At 43.3% G+C, this 17,689-nt stretch overlaps 1 pseudogene; it reads left to right on the top strand.

Annotated features, from left to right (window-relative positions):
- Positions 1 to 12,279: 12,279 nt before the first annotated feature.
- LOC119244702 (60S ribosomal protein L19-like) lies at positions 12,280 to 12,923 on the top strand (annotated as a pseudogene).
- The last annotated feature ends 4,766 nt before the right edge of the window (positions 12,924 to 17,689 follow it).

Below are 17,689 nucleotides of genomic sequence, written 5' to 3'. Positions count from 1 at the left end.
GCCCAAGATGTGGAAGTTCCAGGTCTGTCTGGAAGCTCTTCCTCATAGCCTGGCAGCTGTATTGTGGCCAGCTCAGTAGACAGCTTGTATCTGCTCGCTCCGTCCCTGCCTCCTGTTCCTGGCTTTATCACTTTGCTACCTTGAGGTTGCACCTTCCAGTAACCTCTTAACATACAAAATCTGCCTCAGGCTCTGTTTTCTAGAGAATTGGAGTAAAAATTCAGGCAGAGGTAGTGTGAGGCTTTTCAAGCAAAGTGTAAAGAGGAGGTAGGTGAGCCAAGGTCAAACATTGGTGATTGACACACAGTCCTTCAGGCTTGCCCCTGCAACCTGAGTGTGCTCTGCTCTGGCCTCCACATGCGGGACTCTCCCCCTGGGTCCTCTGTGGGGCATACCCTCCTGCCACCCACAGTCACCAGTTGCAGTAAAGTCAATAGTAACTATTTTCCTTATGCTTTCTGTACTTCCTAACACACAGTCCCTGTAGAATTATCAAACAAGCCCTCCAAAAGGTATTCTACTTACACTTCACATTCCAGCTCAAAAAATACAAGAGCATGGAGCCAAAAGTGAACACTCTCGGTGCTGCTCAAAGTATTTGTTTTAAGTGACTGTGGCATTTATCACATATTGCCTTGTATCTTAAATTATTCCTGTGTATTATTGCATCTACCAGACAGAAAGCTCCTGAAAGGCAGGGGCTATGATTTAACTTTACATATTCTACAAAGCTTAACATAGAGATTGCACACAGTAGGTGTTCAACAAATATCAGTCGGTTACATTTAGAAGCCTATCTGCAAGTTTAAGGTAACACTGTAGATGTCTGCGTTCCTTAAATAATAATAATAAATAAATAATAATACTATTATTGAATGCCTTTATTAGACCCACTAACAAGCCCGGAGTGTCCTGACAGCTCAGTGCAAAGTCACACTCACATGGTCATGTGACACTCCAGGAGCCGGTAGTAGGGAGTGATTCTCTCAGAGGCTCCTGGAGGTTAAAACATTAGAATCCAAGTGGACAATATGGAATAAAGATTTCACCCCAATTGGGCCTCTATAGAGCAAAGAGGGAGGACTCTTGTCCTTCATTCAGTGACTACCTTTGAGCACTTACATTGTGCCAAGTGCCATGATGGGCAACTGAATATTATAGTATTATTTATATGGGGCAACAGCTGTACTTGATTGTAGGGACATTTCAAGGCTATTGATTTCTTTCCCCCAGCTTATTTAGAAAGTTGTTTTCCATGGTCCTACATTTCACACTGTGCAGCCAATTTTAAGGAATTGTTGGAGTTATTACAGGAGGTGAGTGAAGGAAGAAATCAGAAAAAGACAGGAAAAACTCTTATCAAAACTATTAGTGACTGCTGTTTTCAGTTGAACAAATGGGCCCCACAAGAAGATTCCAGCTTGGCAGTGCTCACGAAAAAGATGCTTTTTCTTAGCAACTTGACTGTGGTAAGCCTTTTGAACCACTCATTTTATAAGACTGGACAGGTTTCCTTCTTTTTTTTTTTTTTAACATTGACATCTTCCAAGTAAAATGCTGCATGACATGATTTTCTAGGCTAATTTGCTTTTTTTGTCTTAAACAGTGTCCCTGGCTACAAATTAGCGTCCCCGGCCTCCCTGAGCTAGAGAGGCTCCTTCAAAATCCCTAACAGGCAGCCTGGTGGAGAGATGGGAGGGAAGGGAAGGGAGGGAGAGAGGGTGGGAGGAAGCGAGGGAGGAGGGAGAGAGGTAGAGGGTGTCTGTATGCTGCGTACATGTGCTACAGGCAGGGAGATCAGAACGCCAACAGAACAGGCAGTGTAATTACATGTTCTCGTAAGTATGCTAGCCCCACGGGGAACTAAGCTTGCCAGTCTACTTGGGGAGGAAAAGTAGATTTGGGGAAGGTGGCAGGGGTCAGGGCAGAACTGACTGTACAGAACTGAGGAGGGCATTTGCTGATCTCCTGTGACAGCTTGGAGCTTGTGGTCAGATTCGGCTCTGTCACTCCCAAATACTTGATTTTGCAAACGAGACACACCTTTCTGCAGGAGAGAAGACACTGACCAGATTGCAAGCGGTAGGTTATGACATTCAGCATGTTTATGCAGCAGAATTGCTGAGAGATGCACAGAGGTGGGGACGGATGGTGTTCGGGCTGGCTGATTTATCTGCATTAGGGAATGTTTTATTTTAATTGTCAGTTAAAAGAAGAGTTGCTGCCTAGGCGAAGGTATCAGTTAAAAATGCTATGTTTTAAGCTTTTCTGTTTGTGTTTGATGTGGTTTCCGTGCTTGTGCAGCTCAGTGCAGCCAGGGGGGGCTCACCTTTAAATAACCTGCAGCTTCCTATTTTCCTACCCCCCCACCCCCCAGCCCTGTTCCCACCCTTTCTTCCCAACCCCTCCCTGATGTCCCCCCCCAACCCCATGTGAAATGTGGCCTGTCTGTGCCCTGAGTCTTTCGCTGCCTGAGTCTGGATTTCTGGCTGATTTGCTGTAGGTATTTGTGGATGCTTCGCAGTCACCCAGGGCCCAGGCGGACTGACTGTGCAGGAGCTTTGTGCATGGGAATCGGAGACCATGGCAGTGCAGCTGGTGCCCGACTCCGCTCTCAGCCTGCTGATGGTGAGTCTCGGGAGGAGGTGGGGCCCAGGCAGCGCCCAGCTCCAGCCTCTCCCTTACTGCTCCGTGGGCTGCTGCTGCTGCAGTAGCTGCAGTCATGTTAAAAATTGCTCTGCTTTATCCCACAGGCTCTTTTGAAATGATTTCTTGGGTAAGAGTATCAGCCATGACACAGCACTCCCAGGGAAAACAGCATTAGATTTGCCATTTTAGAAACTTGTTGCTTAGTGCTATTTTGAGAGATGTGCTTGCAAACAGGTGCTAAGAGCCCTTGGAAATAGATTCCCACCAACGCCTCCCCCTGGCTCTCAGCATCCTTTCCCCTGTGCCTTTTGCATCTAAATCGAGGTGATCATGTTTGTTTCTTTTTTTCTTATCTTCTCATGGCAACTGTGGGAATTTTTTGCCCACAGGGCAATTGAATAGGATCCTCTCTTGGTGCCCACGTGTCTGCTTAGACTCCCCGAGAGAAACAGCGGGAGGTTTGCTGTGATCTTTTGTGACATGTGGGCTATGTGGTGAGGATGCACATCTCTGACTGCCAGGGTGACACTGGCAGGCCTTGGCCCAGCCTGTGTGGACCACTGACCTATTTTAACCTGGGTCAGTGACTTCGACCACGCTCAGAAGGTGGCCCTGCTAGCCTGGTCGCACAAACGGGCAGTGGCATCCTCTGGCTTTAACCCTGTTGACTTTTAACTGTCTCAAGACTCCCAGTTTGCCTTTGCAACGAGGCTGTGCTTCCTCCACCCGGTAGCCCATGTGGTGCTGCCAGACATAGCCCACTCAGGCTCGGTGCATGAATGTTTCTGTTTCATGGGGGATTTTAGGAACAAAGCATATGTACTTTGCTGGATGTTTTCTGACTGAGAAGGGTAATGCAGCTTCGTGAAGCCTGATGAGTTTGTTGAGGCCACTTGGAAGAGGAGCCAGTGGGGCGTCCACCTCCTGGGGGGCCAGCCAGGGGAAAAGAAGAGGGGCAGGTGTGTTGGTTCTTTGTTGCCCCCAATGTCATTTGGGTCACAGAGACATTTGAAATGCCTGAGGCCTCTTGGATCTCAGGAGGATTGGAAGGAATGAAAGTTGTTTTCTGGCAAAACTGCCCTTCTTCCTTCACTCAAAAATTCCATCTTTCCTGTCTACCTTTGGTCACATAAGTGGATGGCAAAGGCTCTGAGTATTTGAGGTTGTGCAGGCACTGAAGGGCAGCGTCTATGAGGCCAGAAGCCTCCTGGGAGGCTGGGAAACTGGGAAGTCTGTACAAGGGAAACTGGGAGTCTGTACAAGGAAACTGGGAGTCTGTACAAGGAGGAAACTGGGAGTCTGGGAAACTGGGAGTCTGTGCAAGGAGGTAGGGGTTCACGCTGCACATGTAGGTATACGTGTGCATATTATCCTATATTGGTTAATAGTAATAAATTCTGTATTATGTTAACATGGAGAGGAAATACCTTCTTGAAAAATAATTCCAGGGATAACTGGGCCTGCTTGTCTCAGATTTGTGCTCTGAATTCTGTCCAGTGCTTCTGAGCATTTGGGTGTGTATCTGTTTTACTCAGGGCCCTAAGGATAAATCCTGGTAGCAAAAGAGAACACAACTCATCATCCACGCCCAGCTTCTCTTTCTCTCTCTCTCCCCCACCCACTTCTTGGGTTCCCAGATATTATGGGTATGGGTGCTGTCCGGGAGGTCTCTGCAGCTCAGGCTTTATCCTCCATTTTTCAGAGGACTCTGCCCTCAGATCTCTCTCCATAGCACTCACCTCCTGCCCGGATTAAAGGATTGTGTGTTCATCTTTCAGAAGCCAAGGAAATAGCTCTTGACACCGTGATGGACCATTAGATTAGAGGACCCTGGAGCACAGTGTGTAATGGGAGTCAATGAATGTTTTCTGGTTCATGTTTGGTTCAGTGGAATTTTCCCCCATGGACTTTGTTGCTTTTTTCATTTTTTAAGGGTAAACCCCAAAGTAATAGCTTCTCTGACCTATTGCATGATGAATTTTCAAAATTTATAAGCAAGTCAAGGAGGGAAGGAAAGAGGCAAAGAGGCCATTTAGCAGAGTTGCTTTGGCTGTGAGTTGAGGAGGGAAGCTATAGACATTATTATTTATTAGATAATCAATCAGCCAATCTGCTCTCAGGATTTATGGAGCCCCTCCTGTGTAATGGCAGAGCAGGAGCTCCTGTAAACACCCAGCCTGGGGAGGCCGGTATCAGGTTGCCTGATTGCATTCTAATTCTGTGCCATTATCAGGCTCAGAAAAATGGGGGAGAAGACTTGGTTGCACCCCCTTGCTTTTGGATAAAGAGGCAACTGAAGGTTATATTCAGTTCAGACTCTAAGTGATTTAAGGCTGAGCATGTTTATTTGATCACAGAAGTGCCAACAGAGTTGGAGTTGGAGAGCCCTGGGCCCTGTTCCTGCTGATCACTCATTGGGTGATCCTGGGTGTGTCATGCCGCGTCTCTGTTTTGTCATTTACTAACAGGCTCATGCTCACCTCTCAGGTGCCTGTCAGCTCTGTTAAACATAATTTAAGATCTCTAGGAATGGGGTCCGGGAAAGAGCTCCTAGAGGGGCAACTCTGTGCCTTAGGCAGCATCATATCTTCTTCCCAGCCCAGTGCATGGGCAGCATGGCCCTAGTTGGTGACATTTGTTCTCAACCACATGTGTCAGGGCGAGTGTGTCTCAAACTACTTTCTGGAATGGCTGATCATTTGGCTCATTCACCCTCCACTGTCAGGAGCCCTGCCTCATAGATGCCTTGTTTTTTCTCTTGGACAAGGGCAGGTGACCTTAGAAAAGAACCTGAGGTGCCTTTCCAAGCTGGTACGGGCATCTGGGAGGGCTCTCGGCTGTCTGTCACAGCACACATTTACAACATGTGGTGATGACATCGGAGGATTTCATTGATTTCTTTTAATAGGGAGTTAGTGTGTGTGTGGAGCAGGGGGAGGGGAGGGCAAGGTGGTGAGTATCCATGCAAGATGGAGTCCTTTGAACAACAGAAGAGGGGTGCACTTGGAGAGAGGATGTGCACTTGCACATGCTGTCTTAAAGCATGTTTCCCCATCTTTGCAGAACAACTTGGGAAGCAAGAAAAGATGCTGTTGTGTTTACCACATTGCTGGGAGCCTTGAGCCTGATGTCTTTGATTATAGAGCATGAAGTGCTTGACTCTGGCATGTGCTGAAGTCACATGAGTTTGGGGAACACTGCAAAGGCTAGGACACGCTGGAGCCAGGAGTTATCCATCACTCCTTTAATGACAGGACACAGATGTATGACCCGTGGGCCACAGAGGTGGTGTTAATGTCATATTGGCTCTGTGCTTCTGAAAGTTTAGATGAGTCAATTGAAATAGATTTAAATATGTTAGCCAGCTAGTAATAATGCAAATTATGATTTTATGCAAAGTATTTTTACATGTATCACCTCATTTAATACTATTTTTACAACAAAAATATTTGATAATTGGAATTTAGGACTCTGCCAATGGTCACATAGCTGAAATTGGTGGGGCAAAGTCTCAGAATTGAGCCCCTTGAACTCTCAAGTCAGTGCTTCCTCTGATTCCATACAAAAGCTTGAGAACTTGATCACCAGGATCTTCTAACACTGGATCAGCCCCTCCATGTGCCTCATTTGTGATCCATTATGCCTGTCTGACATGTTTAAGTGGGCAATCCTATCTTCTTCCTTACCATTCTTTCCATGGTACAATGTAAAATTTCATTGCATCTGGTTTGAGTCTAACAAGAAGAAATGTTCTTATACCTACAAGAGACTTGTCATGTTTTCAATATCCACTCTTGGTCTTTGAAGAAGTTTCCAATAATCCTGTTTCATAATAATAAAATCAGATATGTAAAAACTAATTTATAATTCATAAGAATTAGTGGGTGATTTATTCTCAAAAAAGGAAGGCTGTGAATTAGTTTATCCTGATAGTTCTTCCCATCCTAAAAATTTGATTCAGGTTCCTGAGATTCTCTTGAATAGGTTTACTCCCTGGCCTATTTTAAATAAATTCCAATCAATAACCTGCTGTCCTATAACTTTATCTCTTTCACTTCATTTCATTATAGAGTCTTCTTTCCACAGTCATTTTCCTTATTTGACATTTTCCTTTTTAATTAACCAACAAATATTGGCTGAGTGTCTACTCTGGATGAGAATACAAGACAGTCACTGCCTTTAGTGCACGTACAATCTAATGGGGAGGCAAGCCAGAGATACCTAGAAACAAGGAATGCAGAGGACAATTTCAGATGCGCATGCTGGATGTTAATAAGGCAAAGCATAAGCGAATCCTGGGGTACTCAGAGTTCAAAAGCCCTAGGGTGCCCTGCTGTCAGATCGGAAGAACTGGTCCTTTCACTTGAGGTAATTTGGTGAGGAAGGGATGAGTTAAAAAAGCTAATTTGAGGTGATGAAAGTGATTGAATTATGACACTGGAGTCTTATGTTTAGGAGATGAAAAGTAGACAGGTTTCAACAGAATTCCCATAGGTGATGAAGGGTTACATGGCCAGAAAGGCAGATCAGAGGTGTGACTAAGGTCCTATGCTATTGTTATCACTAATTTCCTCTAAATTTGACCCTTTACAACCCTTTAGTCATAGTTTCTAGTAATATCATACATTTTCTTCAGATCCTAATTGGCAAAAGGTATAGAATAAAAATGTGTTTTGTCTTGAGGAATATTCCTCTTGAGCAAATAAAAAGTCTTATGTTAATCTGAAGGTATTATTTCTTTCTATTACATGATGAAACTCAGATCCAGAGCAGTTAAATGGCTAACTCGTGATGGAATTGAGATATTACCCAGATTTGTGGGATGGTTGGCTCATATTGCATATGTGATATTCACATCTTTTTATGAAATTTAGAGACTATAGTGATATGGGAACACAGGGAGTTGTCAACTACCATCTGAGCATGGGGCCCGGAGTGGGATCCTGGAAGCTCTAGTCTATGGGTGGGACTAGTGCTCAGCATCATTTATCTTCTGGTTTATTTAGGGGAGGATAATTGTCCAAAAGTCTCTGGGAAATGATCATGTCTTTGTTACATCTAAGTCAGTAGCTAAAATCCTTCCTAATTAAATTATCCACCTTCTAAGGTATAATTTCTGAATGGGTGTATTTGACAATTGTGATATTAATAATTCAATAGTTAGTGTTTAGTTTACAAATGTACCTGTCAAAGAGGGTGAAATGTGCAGTCAATGACAGTCAAATCATTTTCTCAGGTCAGTTTTAGCAAAATATGTATTTATTTTCTGTCAAATCTGTCTCTCTGGTGTAAGTGACAGGAACCTACTCAAGTTGACACTAGCAAAGAGGAAAATGTATTGACTAATGTAGCTGAGAAGGCCAAGGATTGCAGTAGCTGCAGGAAAAGCTGGATTGAGGACTCCGGGTGATGGCATCGGGACCCTGCTTCTGTGCCTCTCTTGGTGTCCTGAGTCTACTTTCTGTTGACTTTCGGCTCTGGCAGATCTTCCCCAGCAGCTGGGGCTTACTTGTTGGCAGAGTTAGCGGACTGAGATTAGGGACTTTCCTCCCTGGTTGTCTCTTTTGTCTGTTTGACCCCATTGGATATTGGGCTTGGCCGGGGCCAATCACTAGACCTAACGATGGGTCTCCTGACCAAGCGGTTCCTCTCTGTGTTTAGACCTGTGGCTGGCAATTCCATCTGAATTACATGGGGTGGAAATGGTTGGTTGCAAAAGGAAAAGAACTTCTTTCACCAGAAGTGAAAGAAGGATACTAACAAGGTGAAAACAGTAGCTGTTTACTACAATGGTCTTTGTAGCTAGTATGCAATTGTAGGGGTCCTGCAAAACTGGTTCAGGGGAGAAACCATCCATGAACCCTAAATCATAGTTTCATTTTCCCTCAAAGTCAAAATAAGTGGAAAAGCCCATTGTCTGGCTAGCTTCACCTAGACAGAAGCTAGGTGAAGCTTATATTAGGTCAAACAAGTCTCACCATCTGTAAAGTGGGAGAATAACATCTACTGCACAGGATTTGGGATAACTGGTGAGACATGTGTGCAAAGTGCTCACCACTCTTACTTTCCCAGTGCATGGAGTTAGGAGTTGCTGGCTTCATCTTAAAATGATAAGAAACACCCATCCACCTGAATTTGTTGCATTGGACTACTGAATGAATGGAGTCAATTAAAAAGAAAAATACGCAGTTCTCTTTCTCCATCTCAATGTCTGGACAATCAGTGACCACCTTGGCTCTGTTTTATAAAAACAGATGCTCCAGGGTCAGGTGATCCATTCCAGTCATGAGTACATTTAAATTTGCTTTCCTGTCTTGAATAACTAATAAAATTTTCTTACCCTCTGAGGGGAGATGACTAAAATATGGGCTGCAATATGTTCTCCCTGGCAAATGCAAAATGCATGCCATCCAGACCTGCTACACATGATTGGGCAACTATTAGTGGATCTCTGTTAAAAATTAATTGTAAGGCTGCTTTGCAAAATTTAATAGTGGTGTGGAGAGCATATGTTGCTGGTGCAGGTAGCAGCTTATCATTAAATCCTATGCCAAACTATGAAGTCTAAAGGAACATATGGTATTTAGCCTGGTCGTAATCAAAGGTCCTGGAAACATGCTTGACTAAGACCATGTGGTACATACCGAGTGAGGAGACTGAATTCCAATGTCAAAGTAACATTGGCCTGCAATCCATGTTGCATAGTAATGAGTGCTTTTATAAGCGTGGATATTGAAATCTTAGTTTCACAGTTTAGACCTAGAGAAGCAATTTCCTGAGCTATAGATTTAATTCTTCTCCTCAAGCAAAGTCATCCACACCCACGGTTTTAACTTACTTCTGTGCATAGACTCACTAATCAAGTCTTTGTCTCAAGCCTTGCCCCCAAGCTCCTGATGACTCCCCACCTAAATGCTCATCAGATTTATTCTCCTGGTTGCCCCACAGGAACCTCAAACTCAATCCACCCCAAAGAGGAATTAGTCTTTTCCCTAGTCTGCACGTCTTACCTTCAAGGGCGGTAGCACCGTTTACCCTGTCATTTCCAAGTATCATCATTGATTCCTTCCTCTTCCTCACCCATCTTGTTCAGTTTCCACCAGGTGCTATTGCTTCTGCTTCCTCCATTTCTCTCTAGCCCAGTCTCCCCTTCTCTAGTCTCAGTTCACAGCTGGGCTCTCTGCAGCGCCACTTACCTGGTCCTGCAGCTTCTAATTTCTTTTCACTATATCTGTCCCCTGTATATTTTTCAGAGTGATAGTTACAAAATCAAAATGTAATGTCTCTAAGATCCTCTGCTAACACCTGATTATATGTGGGATGGGGCTTAAGCTTTTTAACATACCACCTCAGTCACTTCATGATCTGGCCTCTGCCTCCCTGTTCAGTTTCATGTCTACTTTCTCCTCCAGACTCACACTATGACTACAAAGCCCTCTGTCCCACATACACCATATGGGTCCGCTTGCATACTTTCAGAAATGCTCTATCTGTGTTGCTATCCTTTCCACCTTCTTCATTTTCTCCTTCATTTCATAATTTTTCTCATCTCACTTATTTGTATTTGACCTGTGATTCTGTTTTCCTTAATAGACTGTGAGCACAAAAAATAAGATTATGTCTCATCACTTATTAACAAATATTTATTGAATAACTACCTTCCAGTCACTGTTTTAATATGAGGGATGTTGTGAATAAGACAGACCAGGTATCTGCTCCCCTTGAGCTCACATTCTCTTGAGGAGAGATAAAAATTAAATACATGGAAAATAAATAGATGTATCAGAGAATCATAAAGGCCCTATAATTAATTAAAAGTGGTGATGGGGATCCTGGGGAATAGCTATAGTGTAGGAAATCAAGGAAACGTCTCTATGGACATGGCATTAAGGTAAAGGGTGAATGGCAAGAAGAAAACAATGGTTAAAAAGTTATGGGCGAGAGGTTCCAACCAGGGTAAAGACTATAAGACCACACGGAGTTTATCAGCCCCAGTGCCTTGTATTATACTCAGTATAGTTGGTAAATTAAAATGTTGACTTATCACTTCTGCAAGTTTGGTACTGAACTAAGCTCTAGGAGGAATTTGGGGAGTGTGTGTGTTTGTGTGTGTGATGAAGACATCTAAAATTACTGAGCAATATATAATACATGCTGTTAACTACAGTCACCACGCTATATGTGAACTTGTGAACTTACTCTCTTAAACTGGAAGTTTATATGATTCCATCAACAAATCCCCTTTTTGTCTACTCCCAAGTCCTTGGTTACTTCCATTCTATTGTTTCTACAAGCTGGACCTTTTCAGATTACACATATAAATCATATCATATAGTAGTTGTCTTTCCTGTCTGATCTGTTTCACTTAGCACAATGTCCCCAAGATCCATCCATCTTGTTGCACATGGCAAGATGTCCTTCTTTGTTGTGCTGAATACTATTCCATCATGAGTGCACACCACACCTTCTTTACTTACTCATCTGTTGGCGGACAGTTAGGGTGTTTCCATGTTTGGGCTACTGTGATTAATGCAACAATGAACATAGGATGCAGATCCTGTTTACATTTCCTTTAAGTATTTTTCAGAGATGGGATCCATGTACACTCATTTTTTAGGGGAGAGGGACGTAGAGGGAGCCCTGATGAGGGACCCTCAGGAGTGAATGGGCAAGAGTAGGAATGGGATGCAGGCACAGGTGGGGGTATGGAGGGAGGGGTTGGTGGGAAGATAATGGGACTGAATGAAGGAGATTTGCTTTCTGGGAGAGAGGGAAAGCTGGGTCAGCACGTTGGGACCAGATGATGGAAGATGTTACAAATGCTCCTCAAGGATCTGGCTTGGAGCCACAGGCACTTAAGAGCTTCTGAGTTCATGGATCAGGACTGACTTAATGGGTGTGGGCGTCAGGACGTTTAATCTGCTGATGGTAAGTGGGGTGCACTGGGGTGGAAGGGATAATGCCCATTTAGAGTCAACTGTACAAGTCCAGGTGGGAAGTAAAGAAGCAGCATGTGGAGGCTGTGAGGAAAGAGGATGAGTTTAAGGAATATTCTGAAGCCATCAAGTCAGTATGGTGGATGGATAATAGTGGTCCAAGCACAGAGAAGAGTCAGCCAGGACTTGAGGGTTGGCTATAGGAGCTGCCCGGAGTGGTGACAACTAGCAACATCTTTGAGGTGGGAAATACGATAAGAATAATAGGCCGAAGTTAACTTAGGTGCTAAGGTAATAATGGGATTTCCTAGCAGAGATGGCCAACAGACGGGGAGTTGGACATACTAGTCACGTTAGTCCAAGGATTAGATTTGGAGGAGCAGATCTGGGAGCAAGGCTAGAAGCACAGAAATCTGGAAAAAGATTGAAGAGAGAAAAGAACCGAAGGTCAGGCCTGCCTGGGAAGGGAGTGTTCTAATAGCCGTGGTTACAAAGAGTTCTACACTTTGTGACACAAGACCACATCTGTACTGGGTCAATATTACCTTGACTTGGACTTTCTTTACATTCAGTTTGCCATGTGGCTTCATTAAAGCAGCCCAGGAGCTTTTGTTTGCTCGATGAAGGTTCAGTGCCGTTTCATTAGATCATAACTGCACAGGTTTCTATAGGGCCCAGCTGAGCTAGGACACCCTATGCACCTTATTCCTAAACTTCACAAAGTAGGTGTGTGGTGCTCTTTCCTTTGGGGCGGGGGTTGCAGCCATGAGTATGCTCAGGCTTCACAAGAGGCTCATCTCCAGTGTCTTCCACTGTGGCAGAAAGAAAGGCTGGTTGGACTCCAATGAGACCAATGGGATCATCAATGCCAACTCAATTAGCAGATACAGAAGCTGATGAAAGGTGGACAGATTATCCAGAAGCCTAGATGCCAGAAAAACACCTTGCTTGGCTAGCTAGAAGGGCAGATGTGTGGGCATAGGTAAGAAAGTGTACTGCCAACGCTCCAGTGCCTGAGACGTGGATGAGGAGGGTTAAGATTCTGGACCTGCTGCTCAGAAGATCCTGTGAATCTAAGACTGACCACCTCATGCATCACAGCCTGCATCTGAAAGTGAAAATGGGAACGTCTTCAAAAACAAGCAGATTCTCATGAAACACATTCATAAGCTGCAGGCAGACAAGGCTTGCAAGAAGCTCTTGGCTGACCAGGCTGAGGCCTGCAGGCCTGGGACCAATGAATACGCAAAAGCCATGAGGAGTGGCCCCAGGCCAAGAAGGAGGAGATGATTAAGACTCTGTCCAAGGAGAAAGAGACTAAGAAATAAAACTCTCCCATCTCTTGTCCATACATAGTGGCCATGGAAATTGTGTTGCTCAGTTCCATAAAACGAGATGTTATCTGCCATAAGAAAAAACAACATAAAACAAAGTTAATGTATTATGTATGTGTGCCTATGTGCCTGTCTATTTATATCTATCTATCTATCTATCTGTCTGTCTGTCTGTCTATCTATCTATCTATCCATCCATCCATCCACCCACCCACCCACCCAGCCACCCACCTATCTATCATATGTGTGTATTCAGCTGCTACTGATACATAGCAGCTACTCCATACTTTGTGACTTACCCATGCTATTTTGCTTACCAATTCTGAGGGTCGAAAGTTTCAACAGTTTATCGTGCCAAGGGCTTGCCTCTGTTACTATCTGGAGCCTCAGCTGGGAAGAGTTGACGTCTGGTTGGCTTGACACCTGGAGTTTGGAATCTTCTGGACATTTCTCAACTCTTATGTCTGGTGGTAGATATTACTGTCAGCAGGACCACAGCTGGTTCTGTTGACCACTGTGCTTTTCTATGGGCATTTTTCCACATGGCCTGGCTTCCTCATTTTTGGTTTCTTGCTTCAAGGTAGTGGGGGTGCTAATCTGGTGCCTCAGGACCGAAATCAAGTCTGAGCTAACAAGGCAGAGCTGCATGGCCTTGGTGACCTAGCCTCAGGAGTCACACAGACTCCCTTCTGCTGCATCTTGGCTATAAGTCACTAAGGTTCCATTCAAAGGGGAATACTATCTACCTCACCTCTTGATGCAAAGGCATCAACATATTTTCTAACATGTTTGGAACCAACACAATATGTGTTCATTCTATGTAACAATATCATGACCCTTGAGGGTCTTCTTGAATTACATAAAACTTATCTATGGGGCTTTGCTTAGAGGAAGCATTCTCTAAATATTGACTGAATGATAGGTCAGTATCAGAAGAAGCCACTGGTTGCCAACTAGCAAAGAGTGTCTTTGAGTTTACATACATCCAAACTCAAAACATCAAGGGTGTAAGATGTGTTTGGTGCTTCTATGTTATGATGTACAGATCATGAAGCATGGCCCAGCCTGCCTGCTCTGTGACCTCTAAGGTCTCATTTTAGTTTCCACTGGTGATTGGGAGCTAATAAAGCAATAGTGTTGCTTCCTTTACATGCTTGGCTCTTAGACTAATAACTTGTTTTGTGTCTTTATTACCCATGTGTCAAAGTACAAGAAGGGACATAGCTTGGTATTAGGACTGCAATGCTTTTTTTCCCTCATAAGGAGTGTGAGCATAATTGAGCTGTAATGAACATGGCTGAGGTCATTTCCCAGGGATTAATGACAGGGAGAATGTGTTCATGGCCTGAGGCTTAGTCTTCAGTCATTAACCAAGTTGGTCATTAATATTGTCCAGGAATGCTTTATGTTAGGCCATTACAACTACGGCCATATGCTGCTACAATTGGGAAACATGAACATTACCTGCATCAACAACTATTTGTTTCCTCTCCATTCCCCACAATTACTGAGCACAGCAGCCTTTCAAACACCCAGTCCAGAAGCATGAAGCATTGAGGGCACCCTCCCCTTTCTTTTTTTTAAGATTTATTTATTTATGCATTGAAGAGCCGGGGTACAGGCCAGACATGTGGGGGTGAGAGGCTTCACCAGAGACAGAGTGGGGAACAGAACAGGCAGATTGACCGAAGTACACTGCTGAGGGGAGCAGCAAGACAGAAGAGGTCGGCTGCACCATTTGGGTCACCTCCCTGACTGGCCAGGGGATCGAACTCATAGTGTGGTGCTTAACCCCTTACGCCACCAGGGAGGCCCTCCCTTTCCCTTTTCAAAAACATTTATAGAAGGTTGTGGATAGAACTGAGGTTATGTGGATGTATTTGTAAATACCATCTGGTCCCTGGTCTCAAGAAGTTTAAAGTTTTTGGGGGAAGGCTAATAAGTTACAACATAGTGAGATAAATGTTATGGCAAGGAAAGCATCGACATGCTTCTGAACACAGGCATACAGAGCAGGACCCTCTAAATGGTGCTGTTTCAGGTAAGTTTTGAAAGATTAGAGATAGGAGGGGGAGGGTCGGGGAATTCCAAATCTAGGGAATAGCAGGGATGCAAACCAGAGAGTTGTTCCAGCAACCATGTGCCACTTTGGTATGGAGAAGGCAAAAGGGAATGGAGAAGAGGCCAAGATCCTGGCTAGAGGTAGACAAGGAATGTTTACCGAATAAATGGAAAAGACTTTGAACTTTATCTTGAATTTTATTAATGATCATTGATGATTTTAGGTGGGAAATGAGATGATAGAGTTGTGGTCTGGAAATACATACTGTCTTAGGTGACGAGTGTAGAGAATTTCAAGAAAGGCAGAGTGGTGATTAGGACTCAAGTACAGCATTGCCATTTAGGAAAATAAAGACTTAAAAAATAATTTGGTTTACACATCAGAATGTCAGTGATGATTTGATGGCGGGATACTGGGATACTTCATACATGTGATGACAATCAAAAGATGACTAATAAAAGACAGAAAGGCTTGAAAAGGGAATAGGAGGTGAGCAACTAAACACAGAGAGGAGAACATAGAAGGTAGAAGAGATAGTGCATGACAGCCTGAGGAGCAGGAAGCAAGAACGGGATTTCAGAGATGGAGAAATCATGAGCATTGTTATAGGCTCAAGGAGACAGACTCAGAGAAATTGAAAGATGAAAAACAGAAGTGGTGGGGGAAATGCTGGCAATACTTCTTCTCATGGTTCCAAGATGGCTGCAGCTGCTCCAAGCATCATGGTCTCATTTTTCTGCCCAAAAACAGAAAGAAGGGGAATAGTAAAGAGGCCTCACCTTTATTTTTTCATTGAGGAGGAAATTCTTTCCCAGAAGTTCCCAGAAAACTTCCCCTTATTTTTCACTGTCCGGAAAACAGTCACTTATGTGGCATGTTACGGATCGGTTCACTGAGTATCCCCTCCCTCACCTCAGCCATGACCTGTCTGGAATGCCCTCCTTAACTGTAGAGTTTGGGGCTCTAAAAACACCATTTTTCATCTTCCCTCACAGTTGGGGGTTCTGCCTGATGTCTGGCTTATACCAAGCAAGCTGCAGGCGCCAGGGGTGGAGGGCAGAAGTGAATGACCTGCAGTGGTAGCTGCAGGTCAGATTCTCTTACAAACCACATGGCAAAAGTGTTCAGTTCTTCAGGAAAAGCGCTTCTGGCAGTGCCTGGGCTGGTCTCTGGTGTTGGAAATGGTGACTCAGTGACACTAGGAGATCTAAGGACATGCTTGGGCATTCATCTTGGCTCTGTCATGAATGAGTGGCCTTGGGTATTGGCCCTAGTGTATTCCCCATATAGTCTTAAATTAACCTGCCGTAAGACACCAGTTTTTGCTTGTACTAATTCAAGCAGATTTTATTGTCTACAACCGAGAACCTTGAACTCTACACACAGAACTACTTCAGCTGTGAAGGAGGCAGAGAAAGAGAGTAGATGGTGTTTTAGGCTCTTCCAGGAGGTAGGAAGATTCAGGATAATAGCTGTTATATAGGGAACTGAAAGGATCTGCTGAAGATCAGTGTGGACATAAAAAAGTTTGTAAATAGAACCGACCAGGTAGGTTTTTCTTCAGTACATGAGTTTTAAGGAGACATCAAAATATTTTATTTTTTTAATTTTGTATATTTTTACATCATTTTTCATTTTTGCACAATGTATGCATTTCATCTTGGTTATAGCCCTCATACAATTCCCACCCCCTTTGTTTTGATCCTACTCCCTCCTCCCCCAACCTGTGTAGTGTGTCTCTGGTTTATGGTTACTTGTGACATCAAAATATTTTAAATAGAGCCATAAAAAGCCATAATTAAGTGTAAAATTGCATCATTCTGTGAATGTGACCTAGGTGAAAAGCTGCTGGTGCCAAATCTAAAGCATTTCATGTCTGATGTGGCTGCTGACAAGAGTTACCAGCCAGGTCACCAAATGAAAGGATGGTAGTTACAAAATAGTTAGGATCTGGTGAACAGAAGGAAGGAAGACAGGAAGGAGGGAGAGAGGGAGAAAAGAAGATGGAGGGGAAAAGGAGAGAGGGAAAAAAGCACATTATGTCTTTTTAATAGTATGATAATTCACTCTTGATTATGTGAACAAAGAGGCGATATGGTGGAGATGTTTTTCAAAGTCTTGGTGAATATTTAGCTACTAGCATCTTGGGTCCACATCCTTTCATTGTTTAAAAAATGATTTTTTAAAAATTAATTTTTGCATCATTTCAACTATTTGGGTGGTAGTTTTTAAAAAATAAAGATATTTTTACCTGATTAAAACCATATATTGAATATGTACCCACAATTGCACATAAAGATGTATACAATGAAAATATTTGCCTGCAACCCCAGTTTCTTAATCCTTTATATTTTTCTATAATCTTCTAGAAATTAAGCTGCATATAAGTACCTTCTTTCCATGTCAATCCTCGTAGTGATACCTCATTTTTTAAAAAGATTGCATAATATTATATTTTATGAATGACTCTTAATTTATTTAATTAATCCTTTATTGATGGACAGTAGGCTATTTTCAATATTTTGTAATTATAAATATCCTTGAATGAACACTTCTGTATATAGATCATTGTACAGCTGGCTTGCATATACCATAGACTATATTCCTAGATGTGGAATGTTGAGTCAAGAGTATATCATTTAAATTTTTTATAGATATGTCATATTAATATCTCCAAAATGTCACCATGCACATTCATTTTTTTAAGT

This window comes from Talpa occidentalis, unplaced genomic scaffold, assembly GCF_014898055.3.
Source record: "Talpa occidentalis isolate TD23 unplaced genomic scaffold, MPIMG_talOcc4v2.1 talOcc4.14, whole genome shotgun sequence".
Classification (NCBI taxonomy): Eukaryota; Metazoa; Chordata; class Mammalia; order Eulipotyphla; family Talpidae; genus Talpa; species Talpa occidentalis.
Note: the sequence above shows the minus strand (reverse complement) of the source record. Positions and strands in the feature narration are given on the sequence as shown.